Genomic DNA, 27921 nt, shown 5'->3' with positions numbered 1-27921 from the left:
ATAAGTTCAGGGAAAAGAGCCGGGAACTAATAGGCAGGGCTTTTTCTAAAGGTTTGACCAGCCCTTTCCTAAACTTTTCCTTTCAGTCTGAGCACCTGTCTTTTTCTTTTGGGGGAAGAAAGTGACGCGAGGCAGACACCTTCCTCCTCCTTTATTATAAAGCGAATATGGGCCCTTTCCCCACTTACCGTTTGCTGCGCGCTACTGCCCCCAAATAGTGTGTGGTCCAGCGGTGCTCCCCACGAGTCCGGGCGGCGACAACGCAGCCGCCCCAACTCTGCGCTCCAACGTCCCTTCAGCGCGCGTCATTTCTGACGCTGGAAGAAACGGCACCTTCTGGGGAACACGACCCCGCGCCGGAAATCGCTCACGCTGGGAGTGGCGCGCAGGAAATCGTAAGTGGGGAAAGGCCCTTTGTTAGCTCCCAAAATCTGGTGAGATCAGGTGAGCCTGAGCCATCCAGGTGTGGGCAGCCTGTCATTTATACACCTTGTTAAAACTTTCTCTTTTTTCCTAGCCATTTTATATTCTGGCTATGCATTGTGGATTCCGGTTAAACGAGTTTTTAATTGTGGGCTGCTGTTATATTGTGTGTTATTATCAAAGTGGGCGGGGTGGATTTTTAAATCCCCTTGAAGATTTCATGTTTAAAAGTAGGATAGAAAAAAAACCCAGAAGGCTAATTAAAGAGTGTTTCCTCTTGGCTGCGCACCGCTCCTAGCTTCTCTGGGGAAATTTAGCACAACCTGCCTTTTATTTTTGTCAGAGGAGGAGAGTAAAAATAACACCCTCTTCCCAGTAAAAATCGGGGTTTCCCTCCTCAGCATTCTTACTGGCAGGCTGCCTCAGGTAATATAATGGCCAATTATTCATGGAACACTTACATCAAGCCTGTTCTCTACATTTTCTGAACCTTAAAAAGTAGACTTCTAGAACAGGAATATCATATCTTGTTGGGGCAAGCAAATAAATCATGCTCACCCCTCTCTGTCGGAATAGTACTGGAACAGGGGCACCTAGCCAAATATCTTGAATTATTAACTGAACCCCAACAGAGATGGATTATCACAAGGGCCAGATCCAATACCTTCCCATTGGCCATTACAAAGGGTCGCTACTTATCCATCCCTCTCCAGGATCGGGTTTGTCCACACTGTAAAAACCAAGTGGAGACTCTTGCTCACATTATTCTCGACTGTCTGAGATATGTGGGCATTAGGAATTTCTCTCCCTAGACAAATCTGAAAGCGACTCTGACTGCTCTGTTGTGGAGCTTCTGTTAAACAACACAGATGTCATGCTCTTGGAAAAAGTAGCAACATTTCTTTTACAAGTGACAGGACTTTCTAAGTAATGTATACTGCTATATACAGTCTTCCTGTCCGCGTTTTGAATGTACTCTTGATTTGTATTTCAAAAATGTCTGGCAACGCTCTAGAACCTATTTTTAAATGCCAAATAAAGGTGGTGGTTGTTGTTGTTGAAGCCTGTTCTCTGTGCAGTGGGCTTGCAGTGGGCTCTCCTTGCATTTATTTGTTTACACACTAGGAGGCAGCCCATAGCCTGCAGCGCAGTTTGTCTGCTGAGCTCCGCTGGGCCTCTGTTTCTCTTAACTCTGCCCATCGATGGCCTTAAAGGAACAGAGCTGATATTCTCTCCCTCTACTCCCTTCCTCTCTACTCACACATGCACATATGCACACTGCCATCACAAGAGAAGAGAGAGGCATGCTTTAAAACAGAATATTGCCTGAAATAATAAAGTCTTAAAAGCCCTCTCACTCATCGGGGAGGGCACAAGTAGAGCAGGAGAGGGGGTGGAGCCAAAAAGATGCCAGCCTATACTGTTCCTAGCAAAAGCCCTCTCTGTTGTTACTTTATATTGAACGATCGATCTCTCAGTCTCTCAACATGTGCACTTTAGAGAAACAGGAAGGAATTGGCAGTGTGGAGAGGGAGGGAGGGGAAGGCTCCAGGGCACCTGGTAACTAAGACTGTGCTGGGCTGAGGTTGTGTTGCTGGAGGAGAGACTGAACACAGACGTTCAAAAGAGAGGAGGGGAGGTTCTCCCCCCCACACACACTATTCATATGAGAGATCAATCTCTTGATCCAGTGAACTTAGGGAAGCAGGAAGGAGTCATCAGCATGAGGGGGGAGTGAGGGGAAGGAATGCAAATCACTGCGAGGGAATGGGAAGGCTGGCTATGGCCAGAGGTCCGGGGTAAAGCTATGCCCACTGGCAAATCTGTCCCGCTCTGGTGATGAAGCAAGCTTTAGATCCTGATCTAAGTGGTTTCTCTTGCTGCTGAGAGAGTGGAAAATGAAAGTGGGGCTCCAGAAAATACGTCTTGCTGCAGCAAACACTGGCCTCCACTACGCAGCAAAGACTTTTTGCATAATTAATCAATAGCTCTTCTTGTTCTCATCGGAGAAATCCAAAAATAGTGTTACCAGTGTCACGAGGAAGAAAATTTCCAAAATCCACTGATTCCTCTTATTCTCCTTTTTCTCTTTTAAAAGAGGGATTTCTCTTTCATCCCCCCCCCCTTGATTTCTCTTTGAAGAACTTCTGCCCTCACAGATGTTGAGTAGGGTTGGGTAGTGTGGTGGCCAAGTTTGCGGATGATACCAAATTATGTAGGGTGGTGAGAACCGCAAAGGATTGCGAAGAGCTCCAAGCGGACCTTGATAAATTAGGTGAGTGGGCTCAGAAATGGCAAATGCAGTTCAATGTAGCAAAATGTAAAGTGATGCACATAGGGGCAAAAAATCCAAACTTCACATACATGCTACAGGGGTCAGTGCTATCAGTCACAGACCAGGAAAGGGATTTGGGCGTCTTAGTTGATAGTTCCATGGGAATGTCCACTCAATGCATGGCAGCTGTGAAAAAGGCAAACTCTTTGCTGGGGATAATTAGGAAAGGAATTGATAATAAAACTGCAAAGATTGTCATGCCCTTATATAAAGCAGTGGTGCGACCGCGACTTGGAGTACCTGTGTCCAGTTCCCTGGTCGCTACATCTTCAAAAAAGTGGGATATCGAAGAGATAGAAAAAGTGCAGAGAAGGGCAACGAGGATGATTGAGGGACTGGAGCACCTTCCTTATGAGGAGAGGCTGCAGCGTTTGGGGCTCTTTAGTTTGGAGAGGAGACGTCTGAGCGGGGATAGGATTGAAGTCAATAAAATTATGCATGTGATAGAAAATGTTGACAGAGAGAAATTTTTCTCTTTTTCTCACAATACTAGAACCAGGGGGCATCCATTGAAAATGGTGGGGGGAAGAATTAGGACTAATAAAGGGATATCCTCTTCGATATCCTTTTTGAGATGTGGCGACCAGAACTGAACACAGTGCTCCAAGTGCGGTCGCACCACGGCTTTATATAAGGGCATGACAATTCTTGCAGTTTTATTATCAACTCTTTTCCTAATTATCCAGAGATCAGCAGCCCACTAGCGCCCTCTCCCTGCCTCAACCCCCCACAATGCGCACACAGAGATTTTCAGGTCATAGGCTGATAGAGAGGCCAGGGAGGGCCGGAGGCTGCAATTGCTGCTGCCACTATCGGCTTGATTGGTACCACGTGTGTGTGTGGGGGGGGCAATTCTGCAAAGGGAGGGGGGCAGTAGCATTGTTGCGGCACCCCTAGGACGTGCTCACGGCACCCCAGGGTACCGTAGAACCCCAGTTGGGAATTGCTGTGTTCATACATTCACCGTCCATAATTATACCCAAATTAGTTCCTTAGTACATCTATTTTTAAGTGGTGCCGGAAGGTCACATAAGAAGCACTGAAAACGTTCTTTTAGATCTCAGCTCCAAGCCCCAGTTCATAAAAACAGCTGTTAATCACCTATAGAAAATGGGATGAAGGCCTCTGGGCAGGTGAAATTCCCCTCTTTGTCAAGGAAGTGGCTTGGGTTGAACTGTTCAGGCGCCTCCCATTCATTGGGGTCCTTCAAGGCAGAAGCGATACTTGGAAAAACAATGGTGCCCTGTGAGAAGAAAGCCGAAAATTCAGTTTGCTCCCTCAAACAAACTGAGGGAAATCATAAATATAATAAAATCATAAATCATGAATAAAACAAGGTGGGATCCAGCAGGTTCTCACAGGTTCCCGAGAGTAGGTTACTAATTATTTGTGTGTGCCGAGAGGGGGTTACTAATTGGTGATTTTGCCACATGATTTTTGCCTTAGTTACGCCCCTCCTCTCAGCAGTAGCGCGCAGAACTTGAAGCAGTCTAGCAGGAGGTGCACCGCGTGCTGCGTGGCAGCCTGGGCGCCATGCGCGCATTCGCTTCCCTCACTTCAAGGATCGGCACAGTGGCTGCGCCCTGCCACAGCGCCCGCCCCAGCAATGCCCTCACCCCGAATGCCGCTCCAGCCACGCCTCCCCGTCGCGGTTCCAGCCCTCGCCCCGCGCAGCCCCATTGGCGCTACACCACTGTTTGAATCCCACCACCATGGGAACCTGTTACTAAAAATTTTGGATCCCACCACTGGAATAAAAGTTAAAAAAATCATAACTCCACCAAGAAAAATCGCAGGGGAATACAGATGAAATTATTGGTTGCTGTGGGTTTTCCGGGCTGTGTGGTCGTGGTCTGGTAGATCTTGTTCTTAACGTTTTGCCGGCATCTGTGGCCGGCATCTTCAGAGGTGTATTTGATGCTCGAGCATCATTTAAATCTTCAATGGTTATGAAGCCAGGGTGAAGAAGAATCAACTCGGCTTCTGCAAAGGAACACCTTTCCTTGCTATCTTGCCAACAAACATATGGGAAGGAGTGAGCCCGGTAGACAATTCATTGTTGGATTCTTCTTCATCACAAGTTTCTGGGGAAATTTGCCAGCCATGATGCAAGAACACAGGTTGGCAGCCAGTTAAAAATAAGGGGAAACAGGCTGGTAGATTCTGCAGTATAAGAAAGTAAATATTGGTTGTTCCAAAGACGGGGGTTGTGATTTCAATTACAAATTATCTGGGATTAGGTGTAGCAGTCTGAGGAGAGCATTGTAGCCCTTTTGAAGAGGAAAGCCTTGCTGGTTAAGAAGAAGAAGAAGAAGAAGAAGAAGAAGAAGAAGAAGAAGAAGAAGAAGAAGAAGAAGAAGAAGAAGAAGAAGAAGAAGAAGAAGAAGAAGAAGAAGAAGAAGAAGAAGAAGAAGAAGAAGAAGAAGAAGAAGACGAGGATTTATATCCCCCCTTTCCCTCCTGTAAGGAGACTCAAAGGGGCTTACAATCTCCTGGCCCTTCCCCCCTCTCAACAAACACCCTGTGAGGTAGGTGGGGCTGAGAGAGCTCCGAGAAGCTGTGACTAGCCCAAGGTCACCCAGCTGGCGTGTGTGGGAGTGTACAGGCTAATCTGAATCCCCCAGATAAGCCTCCACAGCTCAGGGCGGCAGAGCTGGGAATCAAACCCCGGTTCCTCCAGATTAGATACACGAGCTCTTAACCTCCTCACGCCACTGTTGGTAGAGTATAGAATCGCGGTTTCAGCCTAGAATCCTGCGTGTTTTCCAGCATGTTCAGAATCATATTCTTCCATCAGTTCACCTTCAGCATGGCCAATTGGCCATGCTGACAGAGGCTGATGGGAATTGTAGTTCCTGAACATCTGGAGAGCCGCAGGTTCCCTACCCCTGGTATAGCACAACGGCTAGATTGGATTCCAGTAGCATCTCAGAGAGCAACAAGATTTGGGGGTATGAACATTTGTAAAGAAAAGAAAAAGAAATTTGAGCTTTATTTGTCAATATTAAAAAGGGTTCTGTAGAAAAGTGATTTGCTTGCCCTTCTAAAGGGAAACTGTTACATCATTGTGTCTTTCGTGTGTTCAGTAGCATTTTTTTTTGTTAGCCATGTAATAGACAACCAATAAGCTCCATGAAGGAGCTGGCTGATCAGATAGATGTTTCCTGTTTTGTTTTTCCAAGTTACCCTTCCCTTTTATTTTGTAACGAAACCATTTTTCTATAAGCAATTGCCTCTGTCTCATTATTGAGCTAACCCGACTCTATATTTTTATTTATTTATTTATTTATTAGATTTTTATACCATCCCCAAGGGGCTCCGGGCGGTGTACAACAACAAACATAATATAACATAAAATGGCTAAATCTTTAAAAGCAGTGATAAAACAGTAAAAGCTAAATCTTATAAATACAATAAAATACAATAAAAATACAATAATAAATATAAATGGCGTCCATATTCAAAATCCTCTCCCCAAGAGGGAGGAACGGCAGGTCCCAGATGTACTTACAACCATCTTCCAATATTAAAAAGGGTTCTGTAGAAAACTGATGTGCTTACCCTTTTAATGGGAAACTGCCGAATCATTGTGTCTTTCACACACAACCGGGGTACTCCGATTGAGATAATGTTGCTGAAGCGCTGGACCTCGTGAATCACAGCATTTGTGTAGGGCAAGTTCTTGCGATCCTCATAGCATATCCTTTGGCAGGGCGGTACTGCGGCATCTATCTCTTTCTGGACTTTGGCTGAGGACAGATTATCCAGGGACAGAATTACAAAAGGCTGATGCCAGAACTCAGAGAATACCATATTTAACTAAAAGAAAGGTGAGCTTGAATGTAAGATGATCCCCTTAAAAACAAACTCTTCTACTCCCCACAATCGGCATTCTGTGAGGTAGATGGGACTGAGAGAGTTCGGAGAGAACTGTGACTGGCCCAAGGTCACCCAGCAGGCTTCAGGTGTAGGAGCAGGGAAACAAATCCAGTTCTCAAAATTAGAGTCTGCCTGTCGTGTGCAGGAGTGGGGAATCCTGAGAGACCGCATTACTCCATATGTCCCTACTCGGCCTCTGCGGTCGGCAGAGGCCAATTTGCTGATGGTTCCTGGCCCCTCAATGATGCGGCTGGCCTCCACACGGGCCAGCGCCTTTACGGCCCTGGCCCCGGCCTGGTGGAACACTCTTCCTCCAGCTGTCTGGGCCCTGCGGGACCTTGGTGAATTTCGCAGGGCCTGTAAGACTGAGTTGTTCCTCCGGGCCTTTGGAGTGTCCAGTCGCTGAGCTCCGCCCCCCCCCCCTTCTTTGCTTTGCTCTTTGGCTCTCTTGCTCCCTATTTTTACAATCTGCTCTTGCATATCTATTGCTATTTTTAGGGAGGAGTTTAGCTGCTCCCTTCTTTTTGGGGTGGTTTTTAAAGGAATTGGATTGTGGGACACCATTTTTATTGTTACTGTTTTTGACCGCTGTTTACATGGTTTTAATGGTTTTAACAAATTTTAATACATATGGTCACTATTGTGACCCTTGTTATATATTGTACATAGATGATGTTGTGCACCGCTCAGAGCCCCTTGGGGATTGGGCGGTCTATACATTTAAATAAATAAATAAATAAATAAATAAATAAATAAATAAATAAATAAATAAATAAATGAATGAATGAATGAATGAATGAATGAATGAATGAATGAATGAATGAATGAATGAATGAATGAATGAATGAATGAATGAATGAATGAATGAATGAATCAGCCCAGTTCTCCAGATTAGAGTCCACGGCTCTTAATCACTATGACATCCAGTTAGTCAATATCAAATATTTGTTAGATTCTTTACTTCATTTATACAGAATCATAGAGTTGGAAGAGACCACAAGGCCAACCCACTGCCATGCAGGAGCATACAATCAAAGCACTCCTGAGAGACGGCATCCAGTCTCTGTTGAAAAACTTCCAAAGAAGAAGACTCCACCACCCTCTGAGCCAGCGTATTCCACTGTCCAACAGCCCTTATCGTCAGGAAGTTCTTCCTAATGTTAAGGTGGAATCTCTTCCTGCACATTGAACCCATGACTCCATGTCCTAGTCTCTGGAGCCGTAGGAACAAGCTTGCTCCCTCACCAACATGCCATCTCTTCAAATATCTAAACTTAGCTATCATGTCACCCCTTAACCTTCTCTTCTCCAGACTAAACATACCTAGCATAGGGCATGGAATCCAGACCTCTGAGCATTTTGGTTGCCTTCCTCTGGACCTATTCCACCTTGTCAATGGCAGTCAGGAATTGTTTCAAGGGGGCGAGTGCGAACGAAAGGGAAGAATTGAAAACGTTTTAGAAACGTTTTCAGAGATTTGTGCGGAAAGGGCCCTCGACTCACCTTGGACATCAGGGTAAGCCACCATATAGAGCAATGCCCAGTAGAGCGTGGTGCTGGACGTCTCTGTGCCACCCAAAAACAGGTCAAAAATACACTGGATCATGTTGCGTTCATCATAAGCTGGTTTTGGCTCGCCTTTGCTCTGCAGGACAACACAAAGGGGAAAAATAGCCTGTTATATAGCCTTGGCCCTGCATATCTGAGGGACCGTCTCTCCATATATCGCCCTTCCAGGCCCCTCCGCTCATCGGAGACGGACCTCCTGGTGATCCCTGGCCCCAAGGTGATCCGGCTGGCCTCTACAAGGGCCAGGGCTTTTACAGGCCTGGCCCCTACTTGGTGGAACAGGCTCCCGGGTGAGATCAGGACATACAGAGTTTCCGCAGGGCCTGTAAAACGGGCCTGTTCCGCCAGGCATTTGGCCAGCCGGGGTAAGATCGGCCGCCACCATAATAAAATCTGGCCTCCTGTGGGTACAAGAAAGGGGGGGAGTTGCAGCCATCTGTCATGGTAAGGTATTATACTCTTTTAATTAAGTATTAATGACTGTATTGTTTTGATTGTTTTAATTGCTTTATGCTCAATGTCGGACACCGCCCTGAGCCCCTTGGGGGAGGGCGGTATAAAAATGTAATGAAATAAATCAATAGAAATAAATGTATTTCCAAGGGTGTACTTCCAGCTGTAAAATTCCACGCTGTGAATTATTAGGAGAGGGACTTAGGAAATAAAACAGCCAATATTGTCCGGTTTTCGTATAACGCTATAATCAGAGGTGGGATCCAGCAGGTTCTCACAGGTTCCCGAGAGTAGGTTACTAATTATTCGTGTGTGCCGAGAGGGGGTTACTTGTTAGTGATTTTGCCACGCGGATTTTTACGAGCTTAGTTTACGCCTTCCTCTGCTCAGCAGTAGAAGCGCCGCGAGAACTTGAAGCAGTCTAGCAGGAGGTGCACCGGCGCGGCGTGGCAGCCTGGGCGCCATGCGCGGGCATTCGCTTTCCCACCTGGCGACTGTGCAGGCCGGACTGCCGCCCTTGCCACAGGCCCACCCAGGAATGCCTCCCACGCCTTCAAAAATGCCCAGCCACGCCTCTATCTGCATTCCTCGCTTCCAGCCCTTAATATGGTGCTACATACACAGCCATACCGGGTGAATCCCACCACCATGGGAAGCTGTTACTAAAATTTTTGGACCCCACCGCTGGCTATAATGACCTTCTCGATTTGATCCAGGTAATGGTTAATGAAGTCTTGCGGCTCATCTGAAGCGCCTCTGTCCCGGTGGCTGCTGATCTCCTTCCTTATGAAAGAGGACACCTCCCTGCAGCAGGCCAGCGCCTTCTTGTGAGGTCCCGGCAAGCGGCGCATCAACCAAGGAAAGACATCGTAAAGCTGCAAAAGACATACGCCAAAGAAGAAGAAGAAGAGTTTGGATTTATACCCCCCTTTCTCTCCTGCAAGGAGACTCAAAGGGGCTTACAATCTCCTCTCCCTTCTTCCCTCCCCCCAATAAACCACAGGGTGAGGGGGGGTGGGACTGAGAGAGCTCCTGAGAAGAACTGTGACTAGCTTCCAGAGGTGGGATCCAGATAAGAGTTCTCACCAGTTCCCAGAGATAAGTGACTCAATTATCTGTGTAGTGCCGAGAGGAGGTTACTTAATTGGAGTCGCTTTTCCGCTCATAGGAAATTCCATTAGGGTCCCAAAAAATCATAAGAGTCCCGTTAGTTTCCTATGTGAGCTGGCTACGAGAAGGTAGAAAAGCGGGATAATTCTCACTGTTAGGCTGTTTTAAAACAAGGTAAAGTTCCTTGTTTAAGGAAAGTCTCCTTCTTTTGATTTCTAGAAACAAAATTAAGCGAGTATGTAAAGAGAAAGTATTAAGTATTTGACAGTTGCAGTCAATTAGAGTGAGATAGTAGTTGTTTTCTGCTTGGCGGTAGACGATGCAGGATTCTTGCTAGAATGAGTTTAAATTATGGACAGAAAGATACCAGCTGGAAATTGAGGAACTTTTTTTTTTACAGTAAGAGTTTGTTTACAGTAACAGAGTAGGTGCTATTAATGCCCCCGCCTCTGGAATGCGCAATGGCCACGACTCACATGTTCTTCAGCCCATTGAGCTTACTTGCACTGTTTGAATCCCACCACCATGGGAATCTGTTACTAAAATTTTTGGATCCCACCATTAGGCTAGCCTAAGGTCACCCAGCTGGCATGTATTGGAGTGTACAAACTAATCTGGTTCACCAGATAAGCCTCCACCACAGCTCAAGTTCTCAGTATGGCCATTAGTTGGTTAAGCAGTTGCCTTGAATATTTATATCACACCCTATTTCCTTGGATTCCAGGGAGCTAACAGTGTAGCATTGCAAGGACTATGAAATATTGTAAGTCCATTAACAAAATCAAAACAATACACAAATAGGTGGGACTTGGGGATCCCCTGAAGTTACAGCTCATCTCCAGTCTACAGAGAGGAGCTCCCCTGGAGAAAATTGCAGTTTTGGAGGGGGGGATCTATGGCTTTGTACCCCACTGAGGCCTCCCCAATCTCCATCCCCAAATCACTAGGAATTTCCCAACCTGGCTTTCCACCACAAAAAGTGCGTGTAGGATGATGGTTTTAAATGCAGGAAGTGAAATCAGTAGAATTCCGTGCTTTGCATCCCAGGAGGTAAGTTGGATTTACATCTAACCATCCATGAACTCCACAGAGTCCAAGTTCCTCTTTTTGTTTCAGTCCACTGAAGCCCTTCAAAACGTCGTACCTGGGCATCAACAGGAACTCAGAAATTGCTTCTGAGACAAATTGAAGGTCTGCAGAAGAAGGATGGAATGAATAGAAAAATGCTGGTCCCCTTTTCCAAAGACTTAAACCAGTGGTGGGATCCAAAAATTTTAGCAACAGGCTCCCAGGGTGGTGGGATTCAAGCAATATGGCATGAAGCTCAATGAGGTGGGCTGGGCGGAGACACGACGTGGCGCATGGCACTCTGGGGGGGCGGGTATTAATACTTTCTCTGTTACTGTAAAAAACTCCCTTTACTGTAAAAAAAAAAAAAAGTTTCCTAATTTCCAGCCGCTGGTATATTTCTGTCCATATAATTTAAACCTTCATTATAGCAAGTCCCTATCGTCTGCTGCCAACAGAAAGAATCCACTTCTCCTCCTAATTGACTGCCTGTCAAATACTTAATACTTTCAAATACTCTTAATTCTGTTTCTAGAAATCAAAAGAAGGAGACTTTCCTTAAAACAAGGAACTTGACCCATATTTCTAAAACATGTTTTAAAACAGCCCAATGTGAGAATTATCCTGTTTTACTTACCTTCGCTAATCCAGCCACATAGGAAACAACAGCAGTGACTTTATGATTTTTTTGGACCTAATGGAATTTCTTTAACGGAAAAGCAGACCCAATTAGTAACCCCCTCTCGGCACACACAGATAATTAGTAACCCACTCTCGGGAACTGCTGGATCCCACCTGCTGGATCCCACCTCTGATTTAAGCGCTGTTAAGTCTTTGGACTGGCATGGCTGGACAGATGCCACGATGCCTCTGCATTCCCACCCACGAACGTGGTACCCAACATTGCTGTTCCTTTCTTCCTTCAACCCTTTGCAAATCAGTTCTGCAGTTTTCAGGGGAAAACGAAAAGGGAAAAGGTGAAACGATTACATGATGATAGAGACTCCCTCCAAACTTGAATATGCATTCCATAGCTTCCAGCAGGTGATGAAAGGTCTTGTCGTCATTGGAGAAGCGATGGCCAAACACAACGGCGCAGATGACGTTTGAGACGGCAAGAGTCAGGGCGTAACGGCGATCTCATGGGGCTTTCCTGAAATGGGAAGTCAGTGAGTCCAGTTTTAGCTTAATGAAACATATTTGGCAAGAAGGCAAGCCAAGCTTGAAAGAAGAAGAAGAAGAAGAAGAAGAAGAAGAAGAAGAAGAAGAAGAAGAAGAAGAAGAAGAAGAAGAAGAAGAAGAAGAAGAAGAAGAAGAAGAAGAAGAGGAGGAGGAGGAGGAGGAGGAGGAGGAGGAGTTTGGATTTATATCCCCCCTTTCTCTCCTGTAGGAGACTCCTCAAAGGGCTTACAATCTTCTTGCCCGCTCTTCCCCCTCACAACAAACACCCTGTGAGGTGGGTGGGGCTGAGAGAGCTCCCAGAAGCTGTGAGTAGCCCAAGGTCACCCAGCTGGCGTATGTGGGAGTGCACAGGCTAATCTGAATCCCCCAGATAAGCCTCCACAGCTCAGGTGGCAGAGCTGGGAATCAAACCCGGTTCCTCCAGATTAGATACACGAGCTCTGAACCTCCTACGCCACTGCTGCAAAGCTTTACAGGCTGCCGGGCCTTATATGGGGATGGGCTGATAGAGGGGAATGCCCAAAATCACAGGAGGGATCGGCAGAGGAACAGGCTTTGCCTGAAGGGGAAGAGCTGAGACAGAGGCTGGTTGACTTGAGGCATGGGAGGACAACCATTATGGAAGCGAGCAATTATATCTAGTATCACTTTGGAAGAACTTGATCATCCCCGATTCAGCGCTCAGTTTCTGAGGGACACAATTATACAATATGCAGGGGCGTATCTGTCACAGGTCACATGTCCCTGGGCACCACCTATTTGATCAAAATTGAGCCCCCAACATGATCAAGCCATGGTTAAGGGCCAGAAGCCTGTACATGCCCCTCTGGCGGGCACGCAAGCCTGCACTGCCTCCAATGGGGGGGGGGGCACAGTAGCTGGTGCTGGACAGGGGAGTAATGCCCACTGGGCAAGGTGGGCAGCTGCCCAGGGCATCACCTTGTGTGGGGCTCCAAAAATGCAGGGTTTGTTTTGGGGTATTTTTAGTGGTTTCCGTTTATGGCCTGCAGGGGGCGCAGTTTTTAGTCTAGCGCAGGGGTTCATGGGGAACTTGCGTTTCTCAGATGTTCAGGATAAACCTGGACCATAATTTCCATCAGTTTCACCAGCATGGCCAATTGGCCATGCTGGTAGGGCTGATGGGAATTGATAGTTCCTGAACATCTGAGAGCCTGCAGGTTCCTACCTGTCCTGAAATGCACCAGAAAGCACTGTATTTTCAGCGTGATCATCTGTAGACTGTCTCTGATGGCACTTTGACAGCTAGGTGAAGTTTAATTGGTTCAGGGGCTAAAGTTGGCGGACACTCAAAGGCGGGTGCCCCATCCCCCCATCTCTTTCCAATGGGAGCTAAGGAGGTGGGTCATGCCCTTTTGAGGTGGTCCATAATTTGTCCCCCCCCGAACCAAACTGCACTACAAACTTGGGGGGGGGTAGCATAGGATCAGTCTCCTGATGATATGCTGAAATTCTTTGGTGCAGTGATATGTCTAAAAATGCACTTCTGCAGGTACCACAATGTAACCTGGTGCAAAAAAAATTTTTTTGGTCGCAGTGGTGGGGTGGCCGCCTTTGGGGGGCATCCAACTCAGGTTTTGCCCAGGGCTCCAGTTTGCCTCGTTACACCCCTGGTGCTGGGTTGTGGTAACTTTGAAAGCCATGGGTCCGCCGGACGTCCCTCGAAAGAGGCAGGCACAGCCTCTCACCCGAGGGGGGACGGGCTGACAGCTGCCGATGTTAGGCGCTGCGGCAGTCGCGGGCAGGCACCCGGAGTAGACTCCCGGCCCGGCCCACGGCTTGCAAAGTTGCTGCAGCCCGCGACTCGATGCCGGCTGCTGCCACCCCCCCCACCTCACAGGCCCGCCTCCCTCCTCTGCCAGCTAAGGTAAGTGGGCTGCAGGGGGGCTGTGGGGGCACTGGGGGTGGGGGCACCTGAGGGCACCTGGAGGAGGTGTTACCCCAGGCGCCATTTTCCCTTACTACGCCTCTGACAATATGCCATCACATTCAGTCAAATGAGTGGACATACCATAGAACCAGGGGGCATTCATTGAAAATGCTGGGGGGAAGAATTAGGACTAATAAAAGGAAACACTTCTTCACACAATGTGTGATTGGTGTTTGGAATATGCTGCCACAGGAGGTGATGATGGCCACTCGACCTGGATAGCTTTGAAAAAGGGCTTGACGGCCAGTTTATGGAGTGAGAAGCTTCCAGTTGATGGCTACTCACCTTGATCCTCCTTGATCTCCCAGGTTGCAAAAGCAGACCAGGGTGCTCAGGAGCAGCAGCAGCAGAAGGCCATTGCTTTCACCTCCTAAATGTGAGCTCCCAAAGGCACCTGGTGGGCCACTGCGAGTAGCAGAGTGCTGGACTAGATGGACTCTGGTCTGATCCAGCAGGCTAGTTCTTATGTTCTTATATCCATGTTCTTATGGTGTTATATCCATGAACATAGTTTCAGAGGGGAGCCATGTTAGTGTGAGGTAGAGTGGCTAAATTCAAGTCAAGCAACACATCAGAGTCCAGCCAGATTTTCAGGACGTGAGATTTTGCCAGTCAAAGTTCCCCTTCATCAAGTATCTGACATCTCAAGTATCTGAAGACAAGTATCATCAAGTATCTGGAGGCAGCTTTAACTCTCAAAAACTCACACCCTGAAGATTTTGTGCGTCTCTGAGCTGCGACTGGACTCGAGTCTAACAATATAATACGGCCCTTTCTGCACTATCAAAATAAAACGTTTTGAGGCAGGAAATTAAAATGTGGTCCTCCCACGGAGGAGTTTCATCACGAGGAGTTTTTTTTAGTTCAAGATGTTTTACTTCCAGCCTCAAAATGTTTTATATGTGTCCTGGTTCCTTCGCAATTCTTTTTGTGAAAACGTTTTCAAAATGTTTTCACTTGCTTGTACATATCTCTTTAAAATGTTTTACAAGCCTCTCTGCAGACCCCGGACTTCCTCCTTGGTTCCATTTTCTGAGCTCATGCCATCATCTCGCCTGTTTGTTTCCTTGCTCAGGGCTGGGCGCATTATCTTCTAAAGCCACAAAGACATGAAATAATGGTTAAGAATCGCGAGCATTGGCTTTGAAGCATTGAAGCTACGAATTTACAGAGAAGACAAAATAAAATGAGAAAATCACAAAATGGCGGCCAGGGAGCATTTTGAAGGGGTGAGTGCAGACAAACGAGGACAAGTAAATGTTTTGCAAATGTTTTCAGTGACTTGTATGGAAATGGCCAGTATCTCGTGCTTATGTAACCCCCATGCTCAGAATGGGTTGACCCAGAAAGGGGTGGAGACTCAAAGCAGCAAGAGGCTGCAGCAGACCTCATGTAGTTTGGAGGAGACGAGGCTTCCAGACTCGGACCTTGGGTTGTATAAGCCCCTAATACCTTGTTAAGGTAAACTGCAATACATGTTGGGAACTACTGGGAAGGTAGTTGTTTATTTTTGCTATGTTGTAAATGTTGGAGTTTATTGTTTCAGGGTTTCTTTTTGTGTATGCAAATGCTGAGAGTTTTCTGGGAACCTTCAACACCTTGAATCCCGTTCACCAAGCCTCTGAAGTCTTCAAAACCAACCCCCAGCAAAGAAGAATTGGACTTGGCAATATTGTCTCAGTTTCTGAATTGAAAGCTAAGTTTTATGAGACATATCAGCACATTAATGAACCCCCATCAGCATATTTAAATCGGTTGCATGCTCTGGCTATGAAAATATTAGAAGAAGGAGGGATTGCTGATGAAGAGCTTAAGTTCTATGTTCAGGAACAATTCTTTAGGGGATGCTGGGATGAAGCATTGTTAACAGCCCTCAAAATAAGGAACATAGAGTGCAGTAGTGAATTAAAAGAAGGTCAATATGTTGCTCTCCTTCATGCAGTGAGATCCTTAGAGAAAGAAATCTCTAGTAAACTGTTTTGTTTAAACTTCGTTCTTTGCAACTCCTTCCAAGTACTGCCCCACAGAACCCACAGAAAGAGGTTACACTTAGCCAATACAATGCAAAATTCACAAGGGGGCTTTCCGCACTACAGAAGGGAGCTAAGGTCGACTCGGTTCCCTTCAGTGGGGGGTGATTCCAGGCTGTCTGCACAGCAACTTACTTTGGCCCCCCTGGAAACTAAGTGGGCGGGATCATCTTGGTGCCTGTTTCGCTTCCTCACTGATCGTGGATTATTGGAGCTTGTGTTACTCATGGGGAAAGCGGGATGTTCTTTTTTTACAGTTTACAGTTACATTGCACCCGCCTACGACTCTCCCATTTCCCGCGCATGCCACAAAAGCTGGCTCCTGATTGGTTGAACGGATGAGGTGTCATTTTCGATGCATCCGCGACTTTGAAGCTTCAAGCTGCATCGAGGCCTTGTTGTTCCAGCAGAAAGGTGCAGTTCATATAACTGTGACAGGGGATGTCGCAGTTCTACGAGGGGAACTGAGACAAAACAACGCTGAGAGCTCAGTTGTAGTGTGGATACACCTCGAGGGTGAACCTAGATAGAAACCGGTACAACTCTGTCAGTGCGGAAAGCCTCTCTGTTAGTACAGGGACAGCAGAGCTTTTTAAACATAAGCCGCATTTTTCATGACTCTCTGAAAAGGGGGTTGTAGTTTAAGAATGAAGCTCAGAATTTGTTGGAAGGGATAATTTAACCTTCTCTCTCACAGAACCATCCTCCCAAGTTCCCTTGAGTCAGGGAAACAATTAAAATAAGTTCCACTCCCATCTGCACGGCCCATATTGTGCAATGTCACAAGGTTGTCTCTGAGAACCGAGATCACGGAGTGACATTTTGACAGCAAAATTCCCTCCTAATTGCGGTAAGAAGAACCCAGAGGTGATATCTTATTTGAGATCCATCAGCTCATTTGCAAAAAGAGATCCATTATCTCTTGCTCCAGTCGCCGGACTCACTCTTGGCACATTGAGAGTCATGCTGAAATCGACATGCAGATGCAGAAATCACATTGGAACGCAATGCTGTGGCCCAGTAGTTAGAGCGTCTGCTCATCATCCCGAAGTTGCTGGGTTCAACCCCCGCATCTCCCGTTAAAAAGATCAGATAGTGGGTGACCTCCACCCGAGACCTCGGAGAGCCACTCCCAATTTGAGCAGGCAGTGCTAACTTTGAAGAACCAGTAATCTGATGCAGTATAATATAGCTCCTTATATTGTCAAAGCCTATCACGGCCAGAATCACCAGGGTGTTGTGGGTTTTCTGGGTTGTATGGCCGTGAAACTCCAGTAGCATGCCCTCTCTCCTGGCGTTTAGCCTGCTAGAGCTGTTTGGCTGGCCTCTTCAGAGGAGATCCTCTGAAGAGGCCAGCCACAAGATGCAGGTGTTTAAACATCAGGAGAAAAAATGTCTTATTGTCGAAGGCTTTCACTGCCAGAATCATATTTAGTGCTGTGGGGAAGCTGTATGGCCAAGTTCTAACAGCATTTATTTTCCTGGCGTTTAGCCTGCATCTGTGGCTGGCATCCCTCTGAAAGATGCCAGCCACAGCATTTTAAGGGCGCTAACGGCCAGGAGAGAATGCTGCTAGAACACGGCCATACAGCCCGGAAACCACACAGCACCCAGCATCAGGAGAAAATGCTACTGGAACACAGCCATGCAACCCAGAAAACCCACAACACCACAGCTCCTTATGTTCCTATGTCCTGGAGAGCAAAAAAATCCTCCATGTACTTAGACTGAAACTTGAAAATAAATAGTTGGGGAGACTCTACTTGCTGCATGTGCAAGTCGGGAAGAGGGTCGCGGTTATGTAGGCCCTGGGAATACCATCTTGGGAGAGAAAGGGGGGATATAAATCCAAACTACTCTTCTTCTTCTTCTTCTTGGCAGGATGTAGAATACAAGTCATTTTGGAATCCTCTTCTAATTCACAGCTATAATCCTCTTCTAATTCACAGCTATAATTCACAGCTATAATTCACAGCTTCACAGCTATAACTAGGTTTAATAGCCAAGGCCTGGGATGTTACGCTGAACTAAAGTTTTCGTTTGTAAGGCTCCCACCAAGTTTGAATATAAATCCTATGGCTTCCAGCAGGTAAGGGCTAGCAGGTGTTGTGGCTAAAGGCTCTGTGCTTCGCAAACAGGTCGCTCTTGCAGGTGAAACTGGTGGGGGGCCAGTCTAAAGGCTTTAAGGCTCCCACCAAGCTTCTGCAATTATAGAATCCTATGGCTTCCCAGCAAGGCAAGGGCTAGCAGGTTGCTTTGTGGTGGCTAAAGGCTCTAAATTAGGCCGCAAAACAGGTCGCCTTCTTGCAGGTGAAACTGGTGGGGGGCCAGTCTAAAGGCTTTAAGGCTCCCACCAAGTTTGAATATAAATCCTATGGCTTCCAGCAGGTAAGGGCTAGCAGGTGTTGTGGCTAAAGGCTCTGTGCTTCGCAAACAGGTCGCTCTTGCAGGTGAAACTGGTGGGGGGCCAGTCTAAAGGCTTTAAGGCTCCCACCAAGTTTGAATATAAATCCTATGGCTTCCAGCAGGTAAGGGCTAGCAGGTGTTGTGGCTAAAGGCTCTGTGCTTCGCAAACAGGTCGCTCTTGCAGGTGAAACTGGTGGGGGGCCAGTCTAAAGGCTTTTTAGAAAACTCTATGCTGGGGATAATTAGGAAAGGAGTTGATAATAAAACTGCAAGGATTGTGATGCCCTTATATAAAGCAGTGGTGCGACCGCACTTGGAGTACTGTGTTCAGTTCTGGTCGCCACATCTCAAAAAGGAGATCGAAGAGATAGAAAAAGTGCAGAGAAGGGCAACGAGGATGATTGAGGGACTGGAGCACCTTCCCTATGAGTAGAGGCTGCAGCGTTTGGGACTCTTTCGTTTGGAGAGAAGACGGTTGAGGGGGGATATGATTGAAGTCTATAAAATTATGCATGGGGTAGAAAATGTGGACAGAGAGAAATTTTTCTCTCTTTCTCACAATACTAGAACCAGGGAGGCATTCATTGAAAATGCTGGGGGGAAGAATTAGGACTAATACAAGGAAACACTTCTTCACGCAACGTGTGATTGGTGTTTGGAATATGCTGCCACAGGAGGTGGTGATGGCCACTAACCTGGATGGCTTTGAAAGGGGCTTGGACAGATTTATGGAGGAGAAGTCGATTTATGGCTACCAATCTTGATCCTCCTTGATCTGAGATTGCAAATGTCTTAGCAGACCAGGTTGGGAGCAACAGCCGCAGAAGGCCCTTGCTTTCACCTCCTGCAGGTGAGCTCCCAAAGGCACCTGGTGGGCCACTGCGAGTAGCAGAGTGCTGGACTAGATGGACTCTGGTCTGATCCAGCTGGCTTGTTCTTATGTTCTTTTGATGACTTAACCCACCCACTAGCCTGGCACCCACTTCTCCACTAGACCTTCCATGCTGCACTTGGATATGCCCATGGGCCCAGTTGGGCAAGAAGCCAGCCACCGTCCCACAAGTTAGGTGGTGCCCAGCCCAGTGGAGATAGAGGAGCTAGCAATTGACTGCTGTTCCTCCCTTCTTTCTTTCTGGGTCAGGGCAGGGAAAGCAAGCTAGGTGAGCAAGAGGGGGTGTGGCTCAGTGGAAGAATGTCTGCTTGGCAGGTCTGCCCTGAGGTCCTAAGGGGGAGGGGGAGGAGTTTGGATTTATATCCCCCCTTTCTCTCCTGCAGGAAACTCAAAGGGGCTTACAATCTCCTTGCCCTTCCCCCCTCACAACAAACACCTTGTGAGGTAGATGGGGCTGAGAGAGCTCCGAGAAGCTGTGACTAGCCCAAGGTCACCCAGCTGGTGTGTGTGGGAGTGCACAGGCTAATCTGAATCCCCCAGATAAGCCTCCACAGCTCAGGAATCAAACCTGGTTCCTCCAGATCAGAGTGCACCTGCTCTTAGCCACTGCTCTTAGCCACTACGCCACAGCTGCTCACGTGTGCTTCAGCTTCACGTGTGCCCAACTGGCAACTACCACTTCCGCCTTTCATTCCATGAATCCAGGCAGAGGTTTCAGATGTTTCTGACTGCCTTCTTTCTCTTCCTTCCTTCATTTTGATTCTACCTTTCCTTCAAGGGGCTCAGAACAGCGCACCTTCCTATTACCTTCACAATAGCCCTTCGAAGATTAGTCAAAGGACTTCTCGGCAGTGGTGGGATCCAAAAATTTTAGTAACAGGTTCCCATGGTGGTGGGATTCAAACTGTGGCGTAGCGCCAATGGGGCTCGGCGGGGCACGACGGGGGCGTGGCCGGGCATTCCGGGAGCGGGGCATTCCTGGGCGGGGCTGTGGCAAGGACGCAGCCGCTGTGCCGGTCCTTGGGTGGGAAACGAATGCACGCAGGCGCAGGCATTCCTCCTGCTGGACTGCTTCCAGTTCTGCGCGCTACTGCTGAGAGGAGGGGCGTCACTAAGGCAAAAATCACGTGGGCAAGAATCACTTCCTGTATTAGGTAACCCCTCACCGGCACACACAAAGAATTAGTAACCTACTCTCGGGAACCTGAGAGAACCTGCTGGATCCCACCTCTGCTTCCCGGCTGATTGGATATTTGAATCTGGGTCTCTTAGATCCAAATTAATTACTTGAACCTTACGCTTAAACTGTTATTGATCTTTAATTAAGGCTCGGAATAAGTTGTTAGGCTGAGTTTGGGGTTTTGGTGGCAAGGGACGGGGGAGACTTTGTATTATTGGTAAATTTTCTGTGGAAAAAAATGAAGGGAAAAGGCGCCAGTACTCATATATAGGATTGTGTCAGTGGCTATCAATTCCCCTACCAGGACCCAAGAGAGTCTCCCCAGAACTCTGTGCCATTGAATATTACAGAACACACACACACACACACACACACACCCCTCCTTGTTGCAAACTAATAATAAAACATTAAATAATGGAAAGAAAAAAAATCTTTTTCTGAGGCACTGCCTCTGTCAATTTCACTTAGGCCCCTTCCGCACACGCAAAATAATGCGTTTTCAAACCACTTTCACAACTGTTTGCAAGTGGATTTTGCTATTCCGCACAGGTTCAAAGAGCGCCAAAAGCAGTTTGAAAGTGCATTATTCTGCAGGTGCGGAATGAGCCTTAGTTGGCACATGAATATAATACAGGTCTCTTTGTGGTCTTAAATCTCACCTAGTTGAGCAATACCATCATCTGGTACTAAAGGCTTTTTTCCTGGGTAATAAACAGGAAAAGACAGATTTATGGATAGGAAGATAAAGAGAGGTTCGCCTTTCTTCAGCGGTACCTTTGGCATTGGCAAAGTTCTTCACCAGATAACCGGCTTCCTCTTGGATCTGGTATTCGAGGCTGGTCTTCCCCAAGCCCAGACTTTTCAGAGCCATCAGTGAAAACCGTCTCTGATGCCTCCACGTGCTGCCGGTTGCCAGCAAAATACCTGAAACCATTGAAAATGTGGTTTTTTAAAAAATATATTGAGGGAGGGAGGGAGGGAGGGAGGGAGGAAGGAGGGAAGGAGGGAAGGAGGGAAGGAGGGAGGGAGGGAAGGGAAGGAGGGAGGGAGGGAAGGAAGGAAGGAGGGAGGGAGGGAGGGAAGGAAGGAGGGAGGGAGGGAGGGAGGGAGGGAAGGAGGGAAGGAGGGGAGGGAGGGAGGGAGGGAGGGAAGGAAGGAAGGGAAGGAAGGAAGGAGGGGAGGAAGGAAGGAAGGAAGGAAGGAAGGAAGGAAGGAGGAAGGAAGGAAGGAAGGAGGGAGGAAGGAGGGAAGAAGGGAAGGAAGGAAGGAAGGAAGGAAGGAAGGAAGGAAGGAAGGAAGGAAGGAAGGAAGGAAGGAAGGAAGGAAGGAAGGAAGGAAGGAAGGAAGGAGGGGGGAGGGAGGGAGGGAGGGAGGGAGGAAGGAACCAGTATCTCATACAGATAGAGTACTCTCAGCATATGAGGAGAGAAAACCAACATTAAGCCATTCATTCTGATTCTGGATTAGCTAAATTCCCCTTTTTAATTCTTGTTGCTATTATTTCGCAATCCAATTAGCCAGGGTCAGCCCAAGTTCTTTAATAATTTGCCAAGTAACTTTGTTGTGAACCATGCCTACGTGTTTTTTTAATGTGTATTTATGTGGGGTTTTTTTACTTTCTACTGTTCTTTCTTTTCCTGCAGTTTCCCTACGTTTCCTTTTGCGTGTTGTAATGGTAATGGCCTTTAGCCCTACACAATAAAAGCTATCTACCGAGTGGTGGGATCCAAAAATTTTATTAACAGGTTCCCTTGGTGGTGGGATTCAAAAAGTGGTGTAGCGCCAATGGGGCTGGGCGGGGAACGACGGGGGCGTGCCCGGGCATTCTGGGGGCAGGGCATTAATAATTTCTCTGTTACTGTAAAAAACTCTTACTGTAAAAAAAAGTTTCTAATTTCCAGCTGGTATCTTTCTGTCCATAATTTAAGCTCATTATAGCAAGTCCTATCATCTGCTGCCAACAGAAACAACTACTTCTCCTCTAATTGACTGCCTGTCAAATACTTAATACTTTCAAATACTTAATTTTGTTTCTAGAAATCAAAAGAAGGATACTTTCCTTAAACAAGGAACTTTACCATATTTCTAAAACATGTTTTTAAAACAGCCCAACAACAGGGAGAATGATCCCGTTTTCTACCTTTGCTAACCAGCCACATAGGAAACAACAGGACTTTATGATTTTTGGACCTAATGGAGTTTCTAACGGAAAAGCAGACCCAATTAGTAACCCCCTCTCGGCACACACAAATAATTAGTAACCCACTCTTGGGAACTGGTGAGAACCTGCTGGATCCCACCTCTGTATCTACCGATAAGAACAAATATCCAAAGTTGCAATAAGGACCATCTTACCCTTGTTATTGGCCATAGCTAGGAAGAAGGGGGATAGCGGGCGGCCTGCAACGTCTTCTGGGTGTGTGGTGAGACCATCCTTCACTGCTTGGAATCCATTTAATAAAACCACAGGGGTCCGACCAAACCACAAAGTGTAAATGTTCCCGTAGGATTTAGCTACCTGTGAGGAAATACCAACAAGCATGGGTATTTAAACACAACAACAACCCTCAAGCAAAAGATCCTGGTCTTTTTTTTCTTTTCTTTTTCAAACTTTTAAAAATTGCAACTTCCCCACCTCCGCTGCTCCTTGCCATGCAGAAAGATATACAGATGAGTATCTACAAAAGGTCAACATGTTGACGTACGGCAGGCACAATTGTCTACGTGTCCTGCGTGGAACTGTTGATAACAGTTGCATGATTCTCAGACTGCTGGATTAGTGGAGGTGAACATTTATCTCTCCGAAGTTGTAATCGAAGGCTTTTAGCAACAGTAAGGGCATAAAGGTCGCCCCAGGTTAGGGATGGAAGACCACCAAGGAATACCAGGACTGTTATTCAGAGACAGGCAATGGCAAACCACCTCTGCGGCCCCTTCCGCACATGCAGAAAAATGCACTTTCAATCTACTTTCAGTTTACTTCGAAGCTGGATTTTACTATGTGGATGTGCAAACAATTGTGAAAGTGGATTGAAAGTGTGTTATTCTGTATGTGCGGAAGGGGCCTGAATGTCTCTTGCTTTTACTAGAACCAGGGGGCATCCATTAAAAATGCTGGGGGGAAGAATTAGGACTAATAAAAGGAAACACTTCTTCACGCAACGTGTGATTGGTGTTTGGAATATGCTGCCACAGGAGGTAGTGATGGCCACTAACCTGGATAGCTTTAAAAGGGGCTTGGACAGATTTATGGAGGAGAAGTCGATGGCTCCCAATCTTGATCCTCCTTGAACTGAGATTGCAAATGCCTTAGCAGACCAGGTGCTCGGGAGCAGCAGCCGCAGAAGGCCATTGCTTTCACATCCTGCACGTGAGCTCCCAAAGGCACCTGGTGGGCCACTGCGAGTAGCAGAGAGCTGGACTAGATGGACTCTGGTCTGATCCAGCTGGCTTGTTCTTATGTTCTTATGTTCTTATGCTTTGAAAATCCTACTGGGTTGCCATAAGTCAGCTGTGGCATTTTACCCACACACACACACAGGGGAGCATGGAGGGTCCATTTTCTTTTTATTATTATTATTATTTCCTTAAGCTTTTATACCGCCCCATCCCCGAGGGGCTCTGGGCGGTGTACAACATAGGAATAACAATGTAGGATAATTAAAACATTTTAAAAGCAGTGATAAAACCATAAAGCTAATTCTAATAGATAAACCATAAACCCAATAAAGTAAATGGCGTTCAACAGTCTATTTTAAAAGCTCCCTCCCCTCCCATAAAGGGGAGGGGTGGCGTCCAGCATACTGATTATAAGTTCCCTCCCCCCCCAAAAAAGGGAGGAATGGCGAGTCTCATTAGGTGGCAGCTGGCCCAGATGTCAAGGGCCAAAGAAGGGGGGCACCATCAGCGGCTGGATCCTCCGAAGGCCCGGCGGAACAGCTCTGTCTTACAGGCCCTGTGGAACTCACTAAGGTCCCGCAGGGCCCGGACAGTTGGAGGAAGAGCGTTCCACCAGGCCAGGGCCAGAGCCGTAAAGGCCCTGGCCCGTGTGGAGGCCAGCCGCATCGCCGAGGGGCTAGGGACCACCAGTAAATTGGCCTCAACTGATCGAAGAGGCCGTGTAGGGACGTATGGGGTGATGCGGTCCCGAAGATATGATGGTCCCAGGCCGCGTAAGGCCTTAAAGGTCAACACCAGCACCTTGAAGATGATCCGGAACTCTATTGGAAGCCAGTGCAGCTGACGCAATATGGGTTGGATATGTGCCCAGGTGGCGCTACCTGCAAGCAAACGCGCCGCTGCATGCTGAACCAGTTTTAGTCTCCGGATCAAACGCAAGGGAAGGCCCGCGTAGAGCGAGTTACAATAGTCTAGTCTGGAGATGACCGTTGCGTGGATCACAGTGGCTAGGTCCGCTTGGGAGAGGAAGGGAGCCAGCCGCCGGGCCTGGCGGAGATGGAAAAAAGCAGCCCGGGTTGTATGGGCCACCTGGGTCTCCATCGAAAGAGACAAATCCAGGTGGACCCCCAGGCTGCGGACAGAGGGGGTCGGCGCCAATGTGACCCCCTCCCACACCGGCGGCTGGAAGGTCCCACCCACCCCCTCACAGCCGAGCCAGAGGACCTCCGTCTTCGATGGATTCAGTTTTAACCTGCTCTGATGCAACCAACCAGCGACCGCCTCCAAACAGTGCTGTAGAGCCACAGGGGCGGCGGTTGCTCCCCCCTCCATCAACAGAATGAGCTGTGTGTCATCTGCGTACTGATGACAAATCAGCCCAAAACTCCGTACCAGCTGAGCAAGGGGTCGCATGTAGATATTAAATAGCAGCGGGGATAGTAACGCCCCCTGGGGTACACCGCATTGGAGCGGGCACTTCCGGGAGGCTTGATCCCCGCACCTCACTTGCTGACTCCGGCCCCGGAGAAACGAGACAATCCATTGAAGGACAGTGCCCCGGACTCCGGAGGCGGCCAGGCGGTGGGTCAAAAGGTCATGGTCGACCACATCAAATGCTGCGGAGAGATCTAACAACACCAGCAGCGCCGATCCGCCTCGGTCAAGTTGAATACGGAGTGTGTCTGTGATAGCGACGAGAACAGTCTCCGTCCCATGCCCAGCACGGAAGCCGGACTGTAAGTGGTCAAAAGCCGATGCGTCATCCAGAAAACCTTGAAGCTGCTCCAACACCACTCTCTCAATTACCTTCCCCAGAAACGAAAGATTCGAGACGGGGCGGTAATTGGCCAGATCTCTCGGATCTAACGATGGTCTTTTTAAGAGTGGGTGGACCACTGCCTCCTTCAACCCATCCGGAAAGGCTCCTTGCTCAAGGGAGCCATTGATTATACTCAACAGATGGGGTCGTAGCTCCGCCCGGCATGTTTTCACAAGCCAGGACAGGCACGGATCCAGAGGACAGGTAGTAGGTCTAACAGCAGCTAAGGCTCTGTCGACAGCGGCTTCAGAGAGCAGGGAAAACTGGGCCAAACAAGGGCCCGAAGACGGCAAGGGAGTCTCCAGTTCACTAATTGTAGCTAATGTGGATGGAAGGTCGTGGCGGAGCGACGTGATCTTATCCGCAAAAAAGCTCATGAATGCCTCACAGCTAATACCCAATTGAGGATTTGAAGATCTCTCCGATAAGGAGGTCAACGACCGAATAATGCGGAACAATTGTGCTGGGCGAGAGCTAGCGGATGCGAGGGAGGAGGAGAAGAAAGCCCTCTTCGCTTCCTTGGTCGCCATCTCATAGGCTTTCATAAGCGTCCTATAAGATGTTCGCGCGGCTTCGTCACGAGATTTCCTCCATACTCGCTCTAGACGTCTAAGCCCCTGTTTCATGCGGCGCAGCTCCTCTGTATACCAGGGAGCGCGTCGAGAGCGGGGGCATAGAGGACGCCGGGGAGCAACAGCATCCATCCATTATTATTATTGCTTTTTTTTTTCACAACAATATAAGCAAACAAAAGAATAAGATCTGGGAACAGAACAAAACTTGGCAACAATTCTAAATACATAGATAAGCAAACAAAGTTAACCAGATAATGTTCTGTAAAAGCATCAAACAACTGATATTCAATCACAATTATCATATTACAATTACAATTCAATCACAATTATCATATTACAATTACAATTCAATCACACTTATCATATTCAAAAAAAATTCCACTCCTCCAAGTTATAAAGTCTGTTAGGTTATAATTTTGTTTTATTCCACTGGCACAGGTATGACAGTACTAATACCTACTAATTGTTGCATATTTCCTTGATTTATTTTCCCAGTTCTTTAGGTAGGGCATTCTTCCATCTTTCAGTTTGTTGCAAGTGTCATTCTGGCAGCTGGTGACAACTATTGAAACAGTTCTTTCAAATTTCTTGAAAGATTCTTTGGTAATATGCCTAGTAGCATAGTCTTGATTTTTATTTTACTTTTATTTCTGCATATATCTTTTCCCCAGGCAAATAGGAGGAGAAAGAAGAAGAAGAAGAAGAAGAAGAAGAAGAAGAAGAAGAAGAAGAAGAAGAAGAAGAAGAAGAAGAAGAAGAAGAAGAAGAAGAAGGAGGAGGAGGAGGAGGAGGAGGAGGAGGAGGAGGAGGAGGAGGAGGAGGAGGAGGAGGAGGAGGAGGAGGAGGAGGAGGAGGAGGAGGAGTTTGGATTTATATCCCCCCTTTCTCTCCTGCAGGAGACTCAAAGGGGCTGACAATCTCCTTGCCCTTCCCCCCCTCTCAACAAACACCCTGTGAGGTAGGTGGGGCTGAGAGAGCTCCGAAAAGCTGTGACTAGCCCAAGGTCACCCAGCTGGCATGTGTGGGAGTGCACAGGCTAATCTGAATTCCCCAGATAAGCCTCCACAACTCAAGCAGCAGAGCGGAGAATCATACCCGGTTCCTCCAGATCAGAGTGTACCTGCTCTTACCCGCTGCGCCTCTGCTTAATAAGTCAATCGATCGAAATATAGTTCCAGAAGTACCTCTGTCACGATATCGCGTTCCAACCGAAAGAATTTCAGTTTCCATAGACATCCAATTAGTGGGATCGGAGCTGGTCCGGGTGGAAGTTTTCTTTTCTTCCTTTGCAGTTTGACAAACTGGACCGTCAGGTAACACAGGAGGAAGAGGGTAAAGACTGTGCCTAACGCCAACATTTTGCTGCACCTGTTCTGGGTACTGAACGGCAGCTGCGTTGGGGCGTACGAGAAGAGTCCCAGTCTCCTGTTATGTCCCTCCCTTGGGTGTGCTTCAATTCCCCGTCTGGAGATCTCCATCAGCCCTTCCCTTTCATCGTTGTCTCGTCTAATCCTGTTTCCCTTCAGGCATTTTCTCAACTGAAGCACGTTGAATCGCTTAGGTTTCTGGAAATTGTACCTGGAGACTCCTTACTGGTTGAAAATCATTACCTCCGTGATCCTGGCGACTGTTAGTTAAATACAGCTGTTTAGC

The 27921-nt window shown here is 47.4% G+C and overlaps 1 pseudogene; it reads right to left on the bottom strand.

The window, feature by feature from the left end:
* The window catches only part of LOC125438533, a 30379-nt pseudogene extending 2753 nt beyond the window's left edge, over positions 1-27626 (bottom strand).
* Positions 27627-27921: the final 295 nt, after the last annotated feature.

This window comes from Sphaerodactylus townsendi, linkage group LG08 (assembly GCF_021028975.2).
Source record: "Sphaerodactylus townsendi isolate TG3544 linkage group LG08, MPM_Stown_v2.3, whole genome shotgun sequence".
Taxonomy (NCBI): Eukaryota; Metazoa; Chordata; class Lepidosauria; order Squamata; family Sphaerodactylidae; genus Sphaerodactylus; species Sphaerodactylus townsendi.
The sequence above is the reverse complement of the archived record's forward strand: the minus strand, read 5'-3'. Positions and strand labels throughout refer to the sequence as shown.